At 39.0% G+C, this 19,556-nt stretch overlaps 1 long non-coding RNA gene across 2 annotated transcripts in view; it reads right to left on the minus strand.

Moving 5' to 3' along the window:
* LOC146763473 (uncharacterized) overlaps positions 1–19,556 on the minus strand; it is a 31,348-nt gene that overhangs the window by 11,355 nt on the left and 437 nt on the right. The window contains exons 2-3 of one of the 2 annotated variants that reach the window (XR_014951765.1): positions 18,040–18,089; positions 4,260–8,897 (exon numbers count right to left, since the gene is read on the minus strand). This is a non-coding gene — a long non-coding RNA (uncharacterized LOC146763473). Of the gene's footprint in view, positions 1–4,259; positions 18,090–19,556 lie in introns of both variants that reach the window. The other variant, XR_014951766.1, reaches the window with a different exon arrangement.

Below are 19,556 nucleotides of genomic sequence, written 5' to 3' on the forward strand. Positions count from 1 at the left end.
CACCAAACATTTACTTATGGTTAAAAACCAATTTTCACTGGGTATGCTACAGAAAAAGTTCAAAGCCATTACATTTGAATTTAAGTTTTCATTTATAGTATTTTTTTTCCTGTATTGTCATTAGGCAATGTTACATTCAAATTTATAACACATTTACTTAAGTGACTCTTCATTCAATGCCTTTCTATGCTGCTAGCTATTGTCTGTGAAAGTGATTTTCCTGAGAACATGCTGGCATATATAAAATACTGGTCCTTTCCTTCCTACTGAGCAATCAAGGATTCTAGAGGTACCCTCGGTTTCTCCACCTAAGCTTATTTGAAATAGATGGATATTCTGATGGAATGAGCTGTTCTACTTTATATTAAGAAAAATAGTGCAGAAGCCTTAATTGGCAAATAAATATCAGCACTCCCATTTTGTGTCAGACTTTATAAAAATGTTTGCTTATACAATACGAGGTATCCTGATGTTGACTACATTGAAATAGATTTCCAAAGAAAAGAATGTTTGCTGGAGAGTGCTTTTGGTTTGAGAATTTTATCTGGGTTTGTGTTTACCATTTCCTGCTTCCATGTGTGGCCACACAGTGCTCTGTGCATCTCACCACCCCATGGAGCAATGCCTGGATGTAAAGTCCTGAGACAGAGCAGGCTGGGCAATACAGCTGTGCTGCTGGTGTGAGGTGTGGAAGAAGTGCTGCTCCCTAAAGATTTACATTAACTCATGGTTTCCTGGAGCAATGACCGTGAAAGCCTGTTAAGGCCCCAATTCACCAGTGCCATGAAGAAATGTTTCTTTTTAAACATACCCTTAAATCACATCTCAAAATATACATTTGAGTACTCTGCTGAACTGGGGATTAAGTGTAATACTTGTGTTATCTTATAGGTTGGGTTTATATACCACAGGCATTGAAGAGGGTTAAACGGGAGTTCATTTATCCTAGTTACTCTGCTGTAAGAGAAGCAGCAGAGGCCAGACAGACAAAAAATTATTTAATCCTGTCATGTACAGAACAAAAGCATTTTCAGCACCAGTTCAAGACATGATGGCACATAATCTCCCCTGTCTCTGCCAATACTTTTATAATTGCACTGAAAATGGATTTCCCCCGTCAACATTAGCTGAGAAACCCTTGTTTCCAATAATTGAAACCTGCAATAGCAATAAATTTTTCTTAGGATTGAGTTTGAAAGCCTCCAGCACAACTTGATGTAAAACACCTTGTTACTGCTTGTGTTTATACCAATCCAAGCTCTTCAATGTGTGTTTTAAGCATTTCTATTTTGTAAATGTAAGAAAAGAAGATATTAAGGGTCTTGATATTGCAAATACTTCTATATTTCTTTAGGAGTAGTGTCATTATTTTCTACTGAACAAGAGTAGTATTATCTTCAACCCCTCTGAAAATGTTGAAAAGTTATTTCTTAATTTTGATGACAAAACTCAATTGGGTGGCATTTATTGTAGCAAAATGAATGGGACCATTCAGGTGGAGGGAATGTAGATTAATTGGTATATCAAAGCCCTTCAGTGAATATCCAGTCTACATTCAAAACCAGAAGGACAGCAATTATCATATGGTGGGTTTTTTTGAGATTGCCATATTGCTGTGCTTTTCAAAGGGGAATTTTTGTCTTGTACAGAGTACCTGCTTAGTTAATGCCTCTGGTTTTGCAATGATTATTTCTCTCCTTACTGGCAAATTTGTTTGAATATATTAATAGGAGCCAAAGTTTTTCAGTATTTCATATTATCCAGATCTTCACTGTGATTTGTGACAGAACTGCAAGGTATGTCATAGAAATTACATTTTCATATATGCTATGTAGCATTCATACACAGAGTAATAGGAACCAGTGTGGCATGACATGTATTTAGAAAGGAAAGGTTCTAAAGAATGTAACCATTTCATTCTCTTAAAAAATGTTTGGTTAATAAACTGCCCGACTGTTGTCAAGTTGCCTAGTTTTATGAAGAGCTCTTTGCAGAATGAAAGGCATTCAAGTGGACCCCATTTCAGCTCAGCCTTTGGGACTGTCCCCATTGAAGTTGTAGGTGACCCTGTCCCCAGCTTTGTCCCATCTCTGCCTGGCTGTGGATCCTGTTCAGCCAGACTTTCAGACTTGAAAACTTTCCAGCTGGGCCCCAGACCTGGTGTGTCACCAAAACCACGTCTGGCAGTGGAGCTGAGGGGTGCTCTGGCTGCCCCCCAGCCTGTCTGCTCCCCTGCCGGGCTGGTGGGATGGGCCCAGGCCTGTCCATTCTCATAGACATCCCTGGCTGGCAGTTCTGCATGGCTCCTTGTCCCTGGCAGGGACTGTACGTGCTCAGTCCTTCCCTAAACACTGAACAAGTGAAACTTTGGTCCTCCTCAAATTTTTGTTGAGTTCAGTGAACTCGTGAGTGTGAGTCACGATGCATCTGCAGAAGATCTGTTGTAAAATGAGTCACTGAATTTTGCGATTTCAACCATGCTTGAAAATTCATGGCTATTATCAGTTATATGAAAAAAAAATGAGCTAGAGTTCATGGTAATCACTTATGTCTTATCCACATAATGTGAATTCAGACGGATGGATTTTATAGGAACCAATATACAAAGATTGTTTTTTGCATGAGGCCAAGTATTTAGAATTTAAGGTTTAAAAGGAATTTGGTTTGGGAAGTTATGAACAGCTGAAGAGAGAATTTAGAATGGATGTAACTATTACATTAGACATGCACTACAACTAATAAATACCAAGCAGTGCAGTTGGGCTCTGGCCCAGTGTATGCTTATTTCAAACATCTGCTCATCTTGAAAATATTTAAGGAATCTCACTAGAAGTGATAGACTTCTTCTTCTAGCACATACATAAACATAATTGCTTCACTGGAGCTATAATGAACAATAAAATACTAGTATAAGAAACAGGAAGAAATTGATGCATTAAGAAAATATAAGTATTGAATTTCCTTTGCCTGATTTTTCACCCTCCATCTCTTCTCTTCCTTTCCATACTTTCTTCATATGTAAATGATACATATACATCTATATACAATTCCAGTAAAAACATCATTTTGGTTAACCCCATTCAAGCAAAATTGTCAGATTTTTCTGTCATGCTTGAGATCCCAAGTGGTAGTTCATATTTGCACTGAGAGGACAAATACAAATAAATTCTGGAAATAAACAGAAGTTATTGAAAAGGGCAAACTGTCTATAAAATGACATCTAAAGCTATGGAACTGCAAGTATCAATCTTTGCAAAGTCATAAAATCTTTTTATTTTCCTGAATTATCTGATCGCTAGGGGAGATGGTCTTAATTTTTTTTTTTGCTTTATTTGATTTGACATTAAATAATGTGCAATGATTTTATCATTATAAGGAATTTAAGCAAGCAATAAATAATAAAATAATTAAAACACTCCTAAAATATACTTAATAGCTATAGTTGGTTATTCATAGTTTATTAATATTTTACAATCTCAAAAGTAATGTAGCTTTATTTTATACTATTTTAGGCCATAATGGAAGTTTTGTCCAAAACAGTATCTTGGTGAGAGTCAATTCAAAATGGCCTGCTATGTTTCTAATTTTTTTTATTTTAAATGTAACTAGGTTATACTTTTTTATAGCCAGAAAGATGTAATGGTGAACATGATGGAGAAAACTAACTTTAAAATTCATGCATTGCAAATGTCTGGTCAAGTAAATCAACATACTTCATGTGCAAAGCTGAGATCCACTATGGGAAAAGTTTTATGATCAAAATGGTATTTTACAACAAATAGGAGAAATTCAGGAACAAGATCAAAAGCTGGGCACAAATGACATCATGGTCTTTCCCAATTAAAATCAGATACCAACAATAGAAGATGGGAAGATGATGAAATGTATATAATTAATTTTTAATTTAAAAAAATATATACTGGGCTTTTCAAAAATTCCCTGTCACATGCTATATCAGGACTATATGGATTTGGGCACCAGTGCTGCTAACATGCTGCTCAACACAGATACCCATGTGTGGAGTGGGAAGAGATCCCAGCCATGGTGTAATAGTCTGGAGCAAGGTATGTGGACCTGGCCTGTGCAAGAATCGTCCAGGATGCTGGTTTTAAATATTGCCAGTACCACAAAGGTGAAATGCCTTCACTTTTCCTGGTTACATTACAATCCTTATAGGTCAAGGTAGGAACAGTATTTTTTGCATATGAAGTTGAAACATCACACAGCTAAAAAATCGCATGAAAACACAACTATCTTACCGATCGTAGGATCACAGGACAAATCATCTGGCAGGGACCTCTGGAGATCTCCAGTCCTTCTGCCCGGGCTGGCAAGGGCAGTGAGGAGGGCAGAGGCTGCCTCTTCTACCCCAGTTTTTGCGCAGCCCTTTCCTCGTAAGAGTTGTATTTCCAGAAGAAAACCTCAGGTGGCAGTAGCACCATAGCTTTTGGGGCCAGTCCTGGCCTGCAGCAGTTCTTCCCTCTTGCTGGCAGTCATTAGGGCTCGTTAACGCCTGCGCTTAACACCGTCCGCCAGGCGTCAGCCCCTGGCAGAGTGAGTGGTTTGTCCTGACTGATTTAGGATGTGCAGATCTCATTTGGAGATCCATGTTTCATATATTCATACAAACGATGTGTATTTTTTTGTATACTCGTGTAAGATGAATTTGGGTCACTTAAGGGTTGATAATGTGTTTGATTTGATTTAAATCTCTTAGAGCACTCTCTGAAAGATTTCCTGTCTCCTTTAAGTTAGGTTGTCATCCACTTTCTATTTTCTTGTACATGACCACATGTGACCAAAAAGGAGGGAAGAAAGTAATAAAAGATCACTGAAAGGGCGGTAGGGAATATACACGGGAGGAATCTGGAAGCAGAACAAGCAACAAAAAGTTGAAAGAAAACATGGTGAGAGAGGAAAAAACTTGAGCCTGCTTGGAATAGGAGTTGTATCTCACAACCCTGCTTTTGTGGATCTTGAACACCTGCTTACTTGCTTGAACCTTTACTCACACTGATTCAAGACATGGTGTCACAGAGATCAGCTTTGGGATTTCCTGGTAGTCCCACTTGCAATGACTCTGTCTCCATTTAATTGGGTTTTTTTAGGCATTGGACACTAGAAAATTCTCCCTAGACTCTTAGTTTCACTGTCAGTCAGCCATGATCTTTGAAGTCTTTCATATTGTTTAATCTTTAAGGCTCCTGCTCTCAAATATACCTGCAGAAAACGGGAAACTCCAAAACTTTCTGTTGCCTCCTCCCAAAACAGAAAAGTGAAAAAAGAGCATTCCTCTTGAGCACACTGGTTCTGAAGTCACATTACTGCAACTGAAGAGAAAAAGAAGGCAGCTGGAGAATCAGCAGAAAAATTGCCAGTAAAAGGATAGTGGTGATGGGCCATTTCTCCATTCTAGCCCCCCAAAACTACATGTTTCCTGATATCTCTGGGAGCATACGACCTTCTTTTACCTGGCTGCAGGACTAGAACAAGATCTTCATGGTCTTATGGGAGTGAACAATGGATAGCAAATGGTATTACTTCTTTCTGCACTGGAAAATAATAGTAATTTTATTCCGTTTTAATGGACTCTGATGTATTTTTGATACATACACTACATTTAACAGTTATTACAGCATGGTCTTTGATACTAGAGTGACCTTCTGTTTATGTCACCTTGGCCTGGTTTTGACACAGGTTAAGTCATTATTTGGAGAACCATATTGTTGAGAAGGGACTGCTGCCAAGTGGGAATAATGCCACTATAGTTTGAAAAATGCCTCCAGGAAGCATTGTTGGATTTTACTGAGATTTGTGAGGAAAATGGTGAGACTTCCCTGGATAACCTAATGAATATTTTGCATAAACTGACTGTCTGCCATTTTAAGGTTGCATAACTTCTTCTAGTTTTGGAAGAAATAATTGTAAAGTTTCCAGTACAGCAGGCATTCATTACTTGTCCATTTGTACATTTTAAATTTTGGGTCTCTTACAAGGTGGCCTGTCCTCCCATACAATATCTCTTGTCCTTGCATATTTTGAGGGAATTTTCTATGAAGCATCAGTGAAGTCACTGTAAAATAGAGCCATCTACATGGGCTTGAGGATAAGAAAGATGAACTAATTAGAAAGTAGAAAGGAGAAATATTTGGATTAATCTGGAGTGGACAAAGTGGCTAAAACTGGGATCTGGCATGTATGTGGGGTTCTTCAGCTGCAGTGGGAGGACACTATACAATCATAAATGGATGTAAAAATAGGAGCCCCAGGCAAGCCCAGGTGGCCCCTTTGTTTCTCTGCAAAGTGTGATAGGGGAAATGAATGAGGAAGTCCAATATCACCTTCATCCTCTGCAGTGAGAAATTTTAGAGCTGTTTTAGCAATGTGGAAATAGTGTTGGTGCTCAAAATGGAGCAAACAGTGCTTCAGACAGGCTTTGGGTGCTTTTATGAGGTGATACTGAAACCTGTCCAAACCAGGTCCCCATGTCCGAGCACTTGCTCTGCTGCTGGGCTCTGCTGGGCTGGTGCAACAGTGGGAACTTCAAACAGGAAACATCAGGGCAAATTCTTGCTGTCTGCTGCTGGGATCATGGGCCTTGAGACACTGAAGGAGCTGCCAGGAATCTGTATATCTGATCAGCATATGCTTAAAACCACAACTGTAGTTCAAAGGTACCTTCAGACTAGTATGCTCCCAGGAACCATGTAGAGAAGTCCAAGTATGTATTACTTTCTCCAGCTTCTGCAAGACTTCTCAAATCCAGGATATTTTGAAGATGTTTAAAGCATGAACCAGTGTCACAAAACTGTGACAGCTTGACATGTCATGCATGAGTGGCTTGTGACAGATGTGTCAGAATGGCCAAGGGCTTAAAAAGGCTCCATTTTCCCATCTCCTCTTCCCTAGTGAAAGGAGAAGCATCATTCTCCAGAAAGACCTTACCCCTACAACAAAATCTCCCCTCCAAAGAAACCTCCCCATGAACATGGGAGTTGGGATGCATCGATCCTGACAGCCCCAAGAAAGAAACTGGAGTAATTTTCTTGTGGCATCTTACACAAAACAAGATAAACATGCATATATATTATTAAGAGACTGGAAGGCAGACATGGTATTTGCCATGTTCCAGGGAGCTGATGCCTATTTAGCTTTGCCCAGATGAGAGGGATTTCTATGGATTTGTTAATTGCCCAGAACAATGATTGTGTTGGGAGGGACAGAAAGGTGACATTTCTAGTAACACTAATATAAATATTCCCTAGCTGAGGCTGGCTCAACACACAAGAGGGCAGTTCATGCTTCCCTTCCCCCTACCTTCTCCCCTCCCTTCTCACATCTCTTCCAGCACAGCAGATTCCAATAATAAACCCATCACTGTGAAAGCCAGGTGTCATCCAAATTCATTTGCTGCAGCGTTTGATCTATCCTCTGCTTCAAGTTACAGGTTTCAGAGTATTTTATGAGATGCACTTCACAGCTTTATCCCATACAAGATATTCTGCAGTGTTTTATGAGCTGCATTTTATAAAATTTTATCAAATGTTATGTGGAATATTTTAGCCATAAGCCCTTTTTTAGGGGATCAATTCCAGCACAAGCTTGCATACATATGAAAGTGCACAGAGGAAATGTGAACATCCTCAAAACACTGTTAACATGTAACTTTCCAGAAGATCTTTGCTGCACTATTTATTTTGTAATGGAGCTTGCACACTTCACAGGGAAACTAAAATGGCATATAAAGCACACCAACTGCTTTACTGTTTAGCTTCATAAAGCAGAGATGTCTCAGTTCATTCACTGCAGAGGAGAGATGGGCTGAATATCATCACCATAGTCCTCACTGAGCTGCCCTTGGCTTCCTAGAACAAGCAACATCTTTGTTTCCAGGTCTCATCAACAACTGACACAGCCTCTGTTTGGTGGTCTGACTGTTCAGGTGCATTTGCAGCTCTGACTCTTCTCACTGTGGTTATTTGTCTCCTCCAGTGCTAGGCAGAGCACATCTTGTGCTGCCAGCCCCTGTACACCTGTGATCCACAGCCACCCGTTCATCTTTCAGACACACCCAAAGTACCACAGGAGCTCATTGCATCAGAGGTCTGGCCATCAAGCAGTTAGTGTCAACCAGTGGTGTGAAGAAATTAAGTGACACCTGAAAACTGTGGCAATCTCTTTTTTTGTCATGGAAATGGAACACAAAACCCAGTCATTATTTGTTAATTTTCTCAGTTTATATATAAACTCATGCACAGGTAATATCCATCTTGGATTCTCTGCAGCCTAGGGAGGGAAGGGGAGGATATCTGAAGATCTTGCAGTCACACAGAGACAGAGTCAGGTGCTTAGGAACAGCAGCATTTATCCAGGCTTTTCCAAAGTCTGAATTTCAGATTTTTGGGGTCACAGTCCCCTGGTTTGGTCAGCTGAAAAAAGCCTTGCCTGAGACGTGCTGCGGTGCAGGTGATCCTGCACACTTGCAGGTGGATATCTTGGACATGCATGTGCCACAAGGGGTCACTTTCTATAGAGTTCTCTGGAAGAGACAGACCAGTCCCATTTAGCAAAGTCACTATGAAATATTCAAGTTTGTGTTTAATTTTTTAAGTCTTTTCCCATTTGTTTAATGGAAGCTGAAACACTGCCATCACTGTCAAGCCCAGGAGCGGTGTTGCTTTGCCAGAACTTTTTGGGTTTACAGAAAATGGCAATATTCATACTTGCATTACAGCAGCAGAAAGTAAAATTGAACATGGCATTTACATTCACAGCATGAAAATTCAGATCCCTGAATGCAACATGTGAGTTATTTAAGGTCCTGATATTCTATACATGCACACTGCTGGTCTTGTGTCACGCCAGTTGTTTTGAAGGATGCGCACTCTTTAGAGTTTCTGGAAAGGAAAGAAATTGTGACAAATAAAATCAACACACTCAAAGAAAACCAAGCAAATCTAATGTTTAATAAGAAGATATATGCAGTACAGTTTTCCTCCATCAATCAAGGAAAAAAACCTAAACTAAAAAATTCAGGGCTAGATTTTGATAATTTATTCCCAAATTGCTTTCTGTCTGTTATTTTAAAAATCTCTGCATCAGTAACTTTCTTCTCAGATATTAATTGCTATTCATGACTTGCTCATGTCAATGAAAACAATTCTTCTGTTGGAAGATGACAATGAATTAGATTGTCTTTAATAATACTGTAGTGGAAGATCATGAAATATTTAAGAAGCACCTTATAATAAAAATTGCACTACATTAAATGTATAGTTTAGGTGGTTGTCTTGTTCCAAGCTGAGATCTGCTATGCTTACAGAGAATTGAGCCATTGTGAGCTTTCTTCATCTTCACAAACACTGTAAATTTTAGGAGAAATTGTTTCTAAGCTGGCAGAAATCTGAGAAAAGCATTTTGAAGAAAAGGTTCTCTCATTTATTGATATAATAAAGTGAATCAGATGGCTTAAATAAAAGAATAACGCTGGCAGCAGCTGAGCTCTTACAACTGCTGTTTTAAATCAAAAGGGAAGGAAAAATCCTATTTATAAACTCTGTAACAAGCAGGAATCAGTAAAGTCAAGAGTGAGAACAGAGTAAAAGAGGGGCATGCAGCTATTGCAAAGGCAAGCAAGCAGGAACATGCTAGTAAGGCTTTTGCTGTTGACACTGTTCTCTATTTTAGATGAATATTTAATCCCAATTAGGCTTTTTGATTCTGTGCCAGTAGTCACTGATGTAAAATGCAAGCACAGTATACTTCAGAAGCATACCCTGATAGATCTGTTGATTAGCTAAGGGATTTAGGAGGAACATGAGGGTTGGTCATCAAAAAAGTCAAACCCCTCAAAATTAGCAAGGTAATGAATTCTGTTCTGGACCTGGGAAATATTCCAGAGCTATGGGAAGTAAAAAAATGTAACTGTCATTCAGTGATTCAAAGATGAAAACCACATCTTAATCTTTCAAAAATGTTACATAAAATAATTGCTTTAGACAGCTTTGAAGAGCCCTCTTGGCACACTACTACAGTTTCTGGCTTTCCAGACTCTGGTTTCATCTCAGGAGAAACTCAGCTGCAGATGGAAGGCTTTGAGAGCCCCAGACTCCTCTCCCACTCCAGGGAACAGACTGATGAGAGCTGGAGCTAGGCTCTGACATGCCAGATTTTGGGCACTGAAACTGACCTTGGAGCCCTGCCCTTGTTTCAAGGCAGATGCTGCTGCCAGGAATTGTATGAGGGTCATGCATGTGGATGAGAGCTCAAGGAGGGGCCAGCAAGGAGCATCCAGCACGGTGCTTTGAGGTTTAAGTGTGATCCGAAATGCTGACCATCTTGGGAGATGGGCACATACACCTGCTTGAAGCCTGCACCTCAGGAGAGAGGCTTGAGGAGCTTGTCTGGCATGAAAGAGCCACTGTAAATGTCCACTGAGACTCTGGCACCTCCCTGCCCTGGATCAGTGCTCAACATCTGGCTTTCATCTTGCTCCTTTTCTTTTACTTTCCACCCATGAATCTTTGATTTTACTAAGGCATTAGGCATCCAGGAGGGTTGCTGAAGCAGACTGCATCAGAAAGTTAGGAGGAAAAACACCCCAGCTCTGATTCCTCCCTGAGCTTTGGGCAGAGACATGGAAAGCTTTGAAGTAAATAAGCTAGGTACCCAGAGTGGCTCAGTAATTCCAGAATGAGGGAAGTACGGAATGAGGGGGGCTCAAGTTGTAATTTTGGTTTTATGTGCCTAAGCTTTGCTTAAATTCAGGTGCCTTCGAAGTCTTTAAACCTGACTCTAAATTAAAATGCACTGCTACAGGTTCCTTCCTCACTGTCAGCTGAAAAGCAAGGGCTCTGGGAGGTTGTCTGGGGAAAGGTAAATCTCTTCTATCACACTGAGCTACTGTGGATGCCAAATAGAATGAGGCAGCTTTAAAGGATTTTCCCAAGTCAGCTCAGAAAAAGTGATTATATAGGATTTATGAAGCAGCTTCTCATACATTTAATAATGACTCACCCTTTCCTCCACTTGCTAGATTGCTTAGCACTGACTTGGATGCTGTGATAGAGCAGCATGAGTAAGAAACCACATGATTTATCTTGAGATGGTATTTCATTCTCTGAAGATAGTTCACATCTTTGATATCAGAATGAAGGAAAATAATGCTTGTGTATTAGAAAGTATATATATGGTATGTTCAAGAAATACTTTTAACTGCTGTTCTCAGAGCTGTTTCAAACAAATCTGGATTTCTTCCCTTAATCCTGTGACAAGTCAAGAACAGAGCCAAAATGCCCTGAGCATAGGTAACTGATCAGAGAGTCTGTATAAGGTAAAATAATTTAGGTAGCGCTTCTAAACTCTCCTGTCTGCTTGCCTCATCATGTTTAGCATGAATACCCTGCACCCATGTCATTGTCAAAACTGGCCAGTTTAGGTTAAAATGCTGTTGCAAGCTGCTAAAATAAACTGACCAGTACGGTGCAGGAGCAGATGAGTTCTGGGAGAGCTGGCTTCACCTGCGTGGAGGCTGGCAGAGCAGGAGAAACAAATGGGCTGTGATAACATCTGCTCCATCTGACCACAGCTGAGTCTCAGCTCCAGCATGTACTTTCATGGCAGCTGGCCAAAAGAGTGGCTCATCAGGAAGTAGAATAGCTAGATTAGCAAGAAATCCACATATCAAGGTATTGATGGGAATAATCAAAAAATGGACTTATGATTGTTAAGAGAGAAGAAAATACTTGTTCTGTTCCTGACCAGTGCTATGTTGGAAGATAAATGTCCTGAATCTCATTAGGCTGGTCTTACAACCATTAAAAAAAAACGCTTTTCCATAAAGACCTTATTCCTTCAAACTTAGTAGCAGTGGAGTATGTTGTCACAGTTCAAAATACACACATAAAATTTGAGTTCTACTGTGAAACACTTTGTGGAAGAATGGCCTGGCACATTTGCAGATATGTTGTCTTTCATTAATTCAATATCAGATTCAATACATGCAGTCACTGACTGTCTTAATTAGTAATAAAAACACAGTCTGAATATAAGTGTCTGTTAGTATTGTGTTAAAAAATTCAGGGGGTTTCCTGCAAGCACTCTCAGCTATGAACAAAATGAGTCAGAATGCAGTAAAATTCATTTTATTAGAAACAAAATGACAAGTATGTTATCATGCAAGTATGCTTCATAGGAACAGCTCTCTTAAATTAAGAGCAAATATGTGAGAAGAGTTCAATTTCAAAATCTATTCCATTAATATAAACAAATTTATATTATTTTCTGAAATAGCTGTTACATGAGTAGACTCATACACAAAGGAGTAGAAAGTAATTTGTGTGTTAGAAAACCTTTGCCATATGTCATGTCAAGAAATAATTTTCTCTACTTTACATCTTAAAAGTAACTTTTCAGGGGTCATCTTATTACTAAACACCTACTTTGTGATGCAGTTAGCTCACTGTATAGAACATGTTCATTACTGCTCTTTGGGGCATTATGAATGATGTGCGAGTAGTGCTAATACAAAAGAGAAATCAGTGGATTCAGGCAATGTTTTGTCTCTCTCCCTGGAAAGCTGTAGGTGAAAGGAAACATGTTCATAATTACTAATCAAAATTCTAGCCAGGATCTGGTTTCTAAATGAGTTTAGTTGAGACAGCACTGCTTATTAAGTGTTGGGCTTTTTCCTTGAGAAACAGCTATGGAAAGTTTGCCTTTCTTTATTTTACATTAATTTTCTGCTTTTTCCTCCTGCATCCTTGGAAAGAATCTCTTTTTCTTTTCCATGTTCACATCTTCCCCCATTCCTCCATAATCCAGCATTCTTTAAAAGTTTTCAGCCTACAGTTCAAGGTAGCCCCCACATTTTCCTGTGTTTGCCCTCCACCCTTCCTCTCTGTGTGCTCTGTTGGCACTACTGCAGAGCGTTGCACAACTGCAGATGTGGGGAGAGACTCCTACACACCATGGCTACCACTGCAAACTCTTCCATCACTTATGATAGAAATCTTGGATAAATTGCAAATGTTACAAGTCCACATTAGACTTGCCCTTATAATTTATCTATTTGCCATGTATTATGTCAAATTTTATGCTTCAGAAGAAATGAAAAGTTCATTGCAAAAACTGCACCAAACAAAAAAACTATGAAACTACAAAACCCAGACAACCCAGACAACCCACTACCTGCTAAAACTGTTGTTTATCAACAGAAGGGGAGCAAATGTGTCAGTGAAGAAAACAGGTTCTGGTTTCACAGTCACAAAACAATTGCTACGTGCAATCAAGACTGAAAAATCTTTTTAAGTTTTGAAAAAATCATCCTGTAATTTTATTTCTGAGAAATAACAAAGTCCTGGCCTGCAGTGATTACTTAAGGTCTAATACATTTCCAAAGGAAAAGCATAATAGCTGCAGCACTTTATCAATCCCAAAACACAATGCGTTTCTATCAGCATCTGGCATTTTGGTCTGGAAAACTTAAATTTCACTCTATCTGAGGACCCCAAAGGGAGCTTTATTCTTCATTTTACTATCCCCACTATGCTAAAAAAGCCACATGGTTTGGGCAATTCAGCTGTCACTGTGCATTCACTTTCTATGAGTATCTTCTGATCTATGCTAGATGTGTGACCCAGCACTGTGTTATGTGAGCATTTTAATTTTTTATTAAGTTCAGAGCTGCCATATCCCTCTTGTTGTAACTATTTCCATTCTCCAGGTGGTTTATTTAGGATGGAAGCCATCCCAGAGTAAAGTGCATAGTGACATTAAATCCCAGTGGATTTTAAATCCTCCTGTCCTCTACACCCATTGCTGCTTGACAGCATCAATCAACAAGACACCACCACTCTTCCCAGTTTTTCTATTAATCACAAGTTCTTTGTATTAGAGTGACTTGCACAAAAACAAAGGGCAGGGTTTACAGTCTGATACTCTCTATCCAGACCTGGAAGTAGTTGGGATGAATGGGAGGATTGTAAAGTTCTTTCCTGTAACACTCAACTCTACTAGTATCTCTCACTGGCTTCTTCTCCGTCCCTTCTCCTCTGTAAATCCTTCTTGAAACCTCGCTTTTTTCAGCACAACACCTATTGGGAGTGGCTGAGGAAAAAGAGACAAATCAAACTTATTCAGAAATTAATCTTTGTATTCATTGATTTTGCTACAAAAGAAGATGAACAGTTGTATTTAAGATGGTTTTAGCTGTAATGCAAGCACTTCCACCTGCTCATTATGCTTATAAGACCACATGAAGAAAATTGTGTTAAATTTGTTACCAGAAAAGTATAGAAGATTTGGGGCAATAGTAACAAAGGAGAGTTAATGCACAGACACGATTTATTAATGAAGAAAAATTAATAGCTAAACTCAGGAGCCCAACTGAAGGCAAATGATTGGAAGGATTCTCAAAGGAACCTCTGGAAACAGTCTCAGACCTTAGACTGTGAAAGTGCTTACTCATTTTTATTTAGTTATTTTTCAAGGAAAGCTCCAGATAAAAATTAAAGAGGGAGAAAATGGCTACAAATGTTTTCCAGATCTGAGTATCACAAAAAGCTTTATAGAGCTAATGGGAGCAGTGGCCTTTAGTAGCAAAAAGCTGCAAAATAGACCTGGTAAATGACTTCTCTTGGGAAGTTTTAGTGACTACCCCTGAACCAGAAAAGAAAACAGGATCTGTCCTTTGGTCCTGATTCTGAACTGTGAGAAGGGGAAGAAAAGCTCTCAGGGCCTGGGCATCATCTGAGATGATGTTTGTTGACACAGGGCAAAATGTGCCACAGTGCCTCAGCTGCAGACAGTATGGATGGTGGCACACCTCCACTGTAGGCCCTGTTCTGGCTCAGGTTAGTTTGCAAATATAGATGAAAATTTGGCCCAGAATGACACCCCAACAGTCACACAGTATGATACTGTTGGCAGCAGGGCGACCTTCTGCTTAGGAAAATTAAAAAACCCGTTCCATTAACCACCAAAAATACTAGTCTTCAGTCAAACCCTGAGGGAAATGTACACCCCACCTTCTTAGCTCACTTTGCTCCCCATTGAGTCCTCCCTGTTATCAGAAAAATATTCTCAAAAAGTAAAATGAGCGACTACACAACAATACTTAAAACATATTTACTAATATCCTATTGTTTGACAATCTCAAAAGATGGAGGATTTTCTGAGACTTCTTTCTATTTAATTTTGAGTTTATTAACCAGATCTGTGCTGTGTGGTTCACCAGGAATGTAGAGATTACACCATTACAGAACAGCATAGCTCTGTAAATTATATACATAAAGAACAAGTCTTGGATTCCCTTGCAAAAATGCAGACTTATGCAGTTAATTTCTCCTCCAAACCATTAATTAAGAAAGGATGCTGGGGAAGAGGCTCAGGAAGGGCAGCCAGGGACAAGTGAATCAAAATATAATCACATGGTCATTAAAGTTACCCATACTTTCATTTACAAATAGAACTGGAGAATTTCAGGCATTTCTTAAGAAGGCTGTATTTCAATTTCTGGGGGTTTGTGCCTTTTTTGTTTGTTTGGTTGGTTGGTTGGTTGTTTGGTTGGTTGGTTTTTGTTGTTTCTGTTTTCTGTAGCCTTTTCATCATTGGAACACATTGGGATAAACATAGGAGATTTTTTTCTATAAGCCACCAAGATACAGACTGTTTCAGAAAAAGTACTTCTGAGTATTACCTACTATGAAACACTGTTAAGGGAGATTTTATGTGTTCCTGGCAAATCAGATAACACTACTGGATTTCTCTCCTGAGATATACAAACCCACAAGTATGACATGAAGCCTGGTGAATGAACGTAATATATTCCAGCAGAAATCTTTGTACACATACATCTAATTATAAAAATAACAATTTGTGAATTTGGGTGGGTTTTTGTTTTTGGCTGAAACAGCAGCCATTTTATCCAGATTTTTTTCCCACCTTGGATTTGCTTTTTCCTCCCTCAGACACAGAAAATAATAACTTGTAAACCATTTTTTAAAATGGTTAAGTTAAAGTGACCCTAATCCCACATCTTGATGAGGTCACCATTCCACCATAAGGGGAAATATATGCCAGATGCTGCAAACATTCTGTGGGCTTGGGAAGAAAGGAGAATAAAAAGGTTGTCTTGGTTTTCTTGTGAAGCTTTTAATAAGGAGCAGTCCTGTGCCAGAACTTTGAATTAAATGCAAAGAATCTGCCTTGACTCCTTAAGGTCTGACAATGTCAAGCATGTTTTTAAAGCAGAGTTCAACATTATTGTTAATGTGCTGGCTTACACTGGAGAAGTTCCAAGTTAAATCAGTATACCTATCCTAACCAAGGGGCTCTATCTTACACCTATCAAGTTTTCAGAAAGCCCTTCTTCTAGACTATGATAAGCATGCTGCAATATGATGCTCTTATAACAACTCTCACTTTTTAAATTTTTTTAATATTTATAAGTCTCAAGTTCTACTAGGTTGATTTGTAATGAAGACTGTGAGACACATTTATCTCATTCATGGCATGTTTGACATTTTCTGAATTTTACTGTCTAGGGAAAAAGCAATGCCAGTGGAATTACCACTTTTCCCCTCATCTATAGAAATGTCACCCAGCTGTGAAGAGATTTCATATGAGAAACTCTGGCAAGTAAAAGTGCTAATTAATCTGCAGTCATTTTACAGCCCCTTTTCAATAGCTACCACCCTCTGAAAGCTTCTCTATGTTGACACCTGTTTATGGGATCCCCAGATCTGGAAAATCTCCACGCTCCACTATTAAGTCATGCTGGTGGTAGCTGACAACTTGTGGACCTCGTGTCCCAGGAGGCTCGTGGCTAGCAGTAAGGACTCACTGCTGTTTGGGTCAGCACTTCAGTGTAACATCTCAAAAGGCAGTTAGGCTGCTGTCCAGAACGTCACTTCCCGAAAAGTATTTCTGGGGACGTGATTGCTCTATGACACCCTGAAAGACCATCGGGAAAAAATTCTCAAGAGGAATGACAGTTTAACCCTTTCTCTGCTACTCCTGCCTCCTACTATAGATACATCACCTAATTTCACCCTCTGAGGACTTCCAGTTGATGCTCAGAGATGGCAAACTCAGACTTACTGTTGGTTTCGGCAGACAGGAATGTCTTGAATCCCACCACAGATCAGGAAGCAGTGAATATGCAGGCAAATCTGAGACTAGGGAATCCTCCCCTACTCCCAGTCCTAGTCTTAGATTTGGATATGAACTGCTAGTCATCCTGTGAGAGGGTGTCTGGTGTTGGGAAACACTAAAAAATGTAGCAGGTCTTATTGAAGTCTGGAGGCTGGCATAATATAACCCTTCAGTGTATAAATGGTACCTGTCAGAATGTTCTGAAAATTGTTTTCAGGATTTCACACACCTATTTAAAAAGGGAGATTTATATAGGCATACTTCTTATTAGATGAAAACTTGCTACTGTAAGAAAAGACACAAAGCAGTAAGAGACAGCAAATTATCTCTCCTTGTTCATCATGACTTTGCTTTTCACGGACTTGCATTTTTTTTCACTCAATGCACCATGTAACAAATACTCTACGATATGATAAAATACTCTGGAATACGATAAAACAAAATGCAATTGGAAAAAAAAAAAAGAAAATTTGGAAATGGAGTGACTACAACAAAATGTACTGAGACGAAATGAGGTGCAGTGAAAAGGACCAAAATTTGCCAAAATTCTTCACACTGAAATCCCAAAATCAGGGAAGAAAGGTAAACAAGAACATGGGGGAAAAAAATTGAAGAAATTAAATGCTAAAAAAAAAAGAGAAAACTGTGAAATTAAGTGAAAACAATAAAAGCAAATGGGATGACATGAAGTGCAGGGAAAAGGACTGAAGCTTGACCAGTTGATCCTCATTAAAATCACAAGATTTTATTTCCTTTCCTGAAAGGAGCAAAACATTTAGTCTCAAATATTAAAAAAAAAAAGCATCTAATCCTCACCTATCTCTAGAAAACCAATCTGACTTCACAAGAGTGGAAAATAGTAATATTTTTGAAAACAAGCCTTACCTAATAAAGCTGGGCACGCATAAAGCCATTCATAATCAGGATGCATCCTACTGGATGATAAGGAGAAATGGAAATGTAAGGCATCATACAGAAATTCAGCATGTATGGTATGGATTGTAGAAAGACTAAGACATTCCAGTCAGCCTTGCTGAATACAGTATTAAATTTGTATTTTCAGAATAGACTGAGGTAGTCAGATATCCAGTTTCACTTAGACAAATACATAGTTAAATGTGAAATGATGTTTAATAAGAAAAAGAAGTATCTCAAAGCACTGATTCAAATTAACGACTGCCTAACACCATTAAACACTTCAGTAAGCTAATGCTTTAGATTTTTAAAATTAATGTCAATGTTTCCATCCCCTTTCATGCCTCCCTTTTATAGGCCATGTGTTTTCAGCCTGCCATGTAAAGCAGTTACTTCATTATCTGTGAATTAAGCTGGAGAAAGAAGACCAATATTTATCACATAAAAACCAAAAACAACTATTTCAATATCCTTTTGTGTGCATGAGACTTGCAGCTGGGTTTTAACACAGTAATGGCAGTATTTACAGGTCTCTGTCGTGTTATAGGTATTACTTTGACACAGTGATGTAGGTATTCCCAGAAATGGAGAAGTGGCACAGAACTGTGCCAGGACAAAGGGAGAGTCCCACGCTTCTGTGTGAGAGAGCTGAAGGCCCTTCAGTTTTGTAAGGTGACAAAGAGGGGGACATTCTTTGTAGGTTAGTCCTGTAGGTGGAAGGGATTATGCATGGGAAGGAGTCATGAAACAATGTGGAAAAGAATTGTGTTTCTTTTAGGTTAGAACAAAAATAATTGTCGTTTGTTGATCTATTTTATTATACATTACTTGTTCTAAACACACATACAAACAACCTATGCTACTGTTCTGAAGGGTATGACTGTGCTGCTGACAGCTTTTCTGGGCAAATTATTTGCTGCATTCTATTTAGTGTAGTATTGGGGGCATTTATGTGTTGCACTTTGGCCTTCTGGGGGGTGAAAACACCCCGTTATTTAATCTCAATTAGAAGAATCCACCAGCACCTGCTGATTTTGTGTCTCCTTTAATTTGCTTGCCGGTACTCTGATGCAGCAGCGAGACACCCACAGTGGCCTCCAGTGTACTGTGTGCCAGTATAAAGCAAAACAAATAAGAAATTGGAAGAAAATAGTTTTAAAAATAAAGACAGGACAAATCAAAATACAGGAGTCAGAAAAAAATTTTTTTAAGAAAAACAAATCTTACAAAACTTAATTCATTGATGAAAACATAAGCTTGCTAGTGGTGCGAACATGCAAAAATACAACTGCAAAACTTTGCTGAAAAAACCGAGCTATGTAACAACATGGCAAATATTAACCTGTTAACTACTAGCCAGTAAAAATCAGTTTAAAACAGGTTGTAGAAAGACTTGCTTTCATGACTGAATAGCAGGATTTCTGGGGGACTTCAGTGAGAGATCAATACTGAGCACGAGCAGGCTTGGTGTGTTTCATCAATGAACT

Source organism: Lonchura striata, chromosome 1A (assembly GCF_050655825.1).
Source record: "Lonchura striata isolate lonStrDom1 chromosome 1A, ASM5065582v1, whole genome shotgun sequence".
Classification (NCBI taxonomy): Eukaryota; Metazoa; Chordata; class Aves; order Passeriformes; family Estrildidae; genus Lonchura; species Lonchura striata.